Raw genomic sequence first — 3,683 nt, 5'->3', positions numbered from 1 at the left:
CACAAAGTTCAATTTGTACATATATCGTACTTCCTTCATAACTCAGGGTTGCAGCGAGCTCAGCACAGCGGAGATGGATGAGTGACCATAATAAAGCTTTAGATACCACATTAAACACAGAGCCCAACGCCAGCAGCTGTATTACCTGTAAATCTACCGTCTGTCCGTCCAACATGTGGCCCGACGATGCACCACGAGCCAGAAACCCACCTGATGCAGGGGTCCTAGAAGCAGCCTGAGGACACAGCAGCTACACAGCAGATGATAACTATAAATAAGAAGCAGATGACCAGAACAATAGTAGTTCAAGATTGAAAACAGCTGATTTTTACAGCAGCATGAAGCTGAAACAGAAGCACAAGTGTTACATGGACTAAAAATATTAAGAGCAGGCTTCAATCTGAAATGTTAATAGCTCACCGAACATGAGGAGGAGAAATATGTAGAATCTAAGATGGTAAACAGGTCAAATATTTCAGGAAAATGCTGCAAAACAAACTTGATACTCACATAACGATAGAAAAAAATATAATTTATTCTAATAACAAACAAAAAATGGCAAACAACGTGGAAACTTATCACAAACACTCAAGTATAAATACTCAGAATTGAGTTTTCATATTTCATCACAACAAATAAACTCCATGAAAGGAAAATAAGTGCAAACAACCACAACTGATGAAAAACTCCACAAGGAAATAATCCAACATTGATACCAAATCATATGTTGCACACACGGTTACATGTAGACAACAGCAACACAATCAGATCTGCAGCATTTTTGTGTTTGTGAATTATTGTGAATGTGAATTAGTTCGATATTTGCTCCCACTGCAGTGTGACAACTTGTGGTAATGCTCATTGTACACAGGTCAATTAGGACAGAGGACGCTCATCACGTGTCCGTCAATGCTGCGTTGAATCTACATCCCCACATCACCGACTTGAGAGCAATAAATCACTCCACAAAGCCGTGGTATTTCTCCAAATTGGACGCATTTCTGGCGTAATTTATTATCTCGAAAAGTTTAAGCTGATGTGAAAGTCTCTCCCCGGCTGATTGAGAGACTGACACGTCTTGTGCGAGTCACTGAGGGGCTGAAAGACGGCGAGATGATGGCAACGCTAAATGACACTTGCCTCTGACAAGTGGCAAATGGGAAGGATTAACATAAGCCAATGAGCTACAGAATGAATATATGTTCAAACCTCATTTGAAGTGGCATCTGTGACATTGCCATGCCAATTTGGAGGGAATTCAATCTGCCCGCATCAACTCTCTGAAACTGTGATTGGACTTGTGAAGAGACCAATTTGTTTCTAAATGTGTGCAGTCAGGCCTCTTTGTGATTATGATACGATATCTGTATCTATAGTCCCGAGCTTCAGCCGTATTCTCAACTCCATCAGCGCTCAAATTAGCCTTTCTTATCAAGTATTTGAGGGAAGATTAGAACATAATACAGTCTATCATTTTGAGAGGCAGGGCTAATGTTTGCTGGGATGTTTGAGGGGTTATCAGCTGTCAGTAGAAATTGCTAGAAAGTTGATGAAGTCTGTGTTTCATTTACGACCAGCAGTTAATCCAATGCACCAGAGTTGTATTCTGGGAAGAATTATTTTTGATGAGCCTGCCATCGTCCTTTTCATCAATCTTCACGCGTGTTGATACAGTCCATAAATGTAATGGTCACAGTCAGGGTTCAGTAAATATGGAGGCTGGCGCCTGCAGACAGTTAGCTTAGCACAAAGACTGGAGACTGAGGAACGTTTCACTTCTTGCTAAGCTAAGCTAACTGGCGGTAGCTTCATATTTAACGTAAAATCACGAGAGTGGTGTCAAAGTACGAATCTAACTCTGGGAAAGAAAGCTAATAAGCATATTTCCCAAAATGTCACACTTTTTCTTTCATAATTGAGCCTTTAAGTTGACTTTGGATGTAATTTTACGAAAAATAAACAAAACAATGACAAAGAGGAACCAATAATTATTTGTACCGACATTCAAGTAAATGTTAGCTAGGCTACATACTGTATATTTACTGTATACGGAGCCCAAAGGTTCTGAGTAACAAAACTGCAGCTTTACACTAACTGCATCACAATCGTGAGATGTGGTCCGAGCTCAACTCTCCTGTACGTGGCTCAGAATAGAAGAAGACAAGTATTAGGAGGTAACGCAAAAGCATTGCAAGGTAGCGCTAAAGTATTGTGGAGTAATACAACATGTATCGTGAGGTATCTTTTCAAGTAATTTTGCAATGTAAATGCTGTGAGGGATATATGCAAATAGAAGGCTTTAAACTATTGAAAATGGGGGAAATATATTTTAAGATTTATAAGCAATCACACACTTAACTGTAACCGCCTCAAACCATTGGAACAGTTCACATTTACAATACAGTGTTTCTTTTTTAAGGTTAAACTAAAGACCTACATGATTTCTTGGGCTTTTGAGTCTCTTTAAGTTGTTTTTATTCACGTTTTAGACTTTTTTTAAATTCTATTTCCTTTGTTTTATTTGATTCTTGTACTTCTCATTATATTTTTGTTGTTCAACTCTGGTTCTTTTAAATGTGCTTTACACATAAATTTGACTTGACTAGAATTAATACCCACTACAGCATTTAAATGAATAGTCGTCCTCTTGCCGTCTGCAGCTTGCGTTTTTCTCGCTTCCTGTTATTTAAAAGTACCAATTTTGGAAGTCGGACACTGCAGGAGCGGCGTGAAATCCTGTGTGTGTGTCTCGCGGTTTGATTATTGTGATGAATGATTATCATCTCTCCTGCTCTCACAGGGCAGCAGAGTATAGGAGTGACCAGTTCCTTAGACTATTATCTCTCATCTGTTTGTGCAAACGGCACTTTACTGCTTCAGAGGAGATGTGTCTGAATAAAATTAGAATAACTGGATGTGAACGAGGAGGTTCACTCTGGTGGGGCCTGGTGTTAAAACAAATTGTGTGTGCATGAGGGTGTGTGTGTGTGTGTGTGTGTGTGTGTGTGTAGCGGAAGACAGGAGTCCTGCTTGTGTGTGTCTCTGTGTGTGTGTGAGTGTGTGTGTGTGTTATGTGTGCAGGGGAGCTTGCGTTTGCCCTGTCACATGATAAATGTTCTCTCTCTTATAATCTATGTGCTTCAAAATATGATGTATGTGAGGATGAACTTTGAATTATAACCTAAAGAGTGAATCATTAATCTTCTGACTTTGGTGGGGAGTGGACCAGAGGAATCCATTTTGTGTGTTTATGTTTTATGAATAATGCAATATTGCAAGTGGCCAGCTGGATGTGGACAGTGACGGCGAGATGTGTGGAAGCCGACATACGAGCAAACGGCTCAGTTAGCTGCAAAGAAAAGGAGGCGAATACGTGTTAGTGTTTACATGAGAGGTCAACAGATCCTATTAGGGTTTCACCATGTGACCTCAGTGTTGTGCAGATGCAGTTGTGACACTGGTTTAACTTGTGCGTTAACTGGTCTATTTACTGGTCCAAAGTATGTCTCATTGAAGTAAATATTCAGAATTTAATCAACATATATGTCCGATCACAAAACTCAATCTTCCCTAAATAAATGTAAAGAGGAAATTAATTTTTGCAAAGGGTCAACTGAGGGTCCTTATCTCTACAAAATAGCTATAGCCGAAAACATTCAAATGTAAAATAAATATGCTTTATT

This window comes from Hippoglossus hippoglossus, chromosome 11 (genome assembly GCF_009819705.1).
Source record: "Hippoglossus hippoglossus isolate fHipHip1 chromosome 11, fHipHip1.pri, whole genome shotgun sequence".
In the NCBI taxonomy this organism is placed as follows: domain Eukaryota; kingdom Metazoa; phylum Chordata; class Actinopteri; order Pleuronectiformes; family Pleuronectidae; genus Hippoglossus; species Hippoglossus hippoglossus.
Note: the sequence above shows the minus strand (reverse complement) of the source record.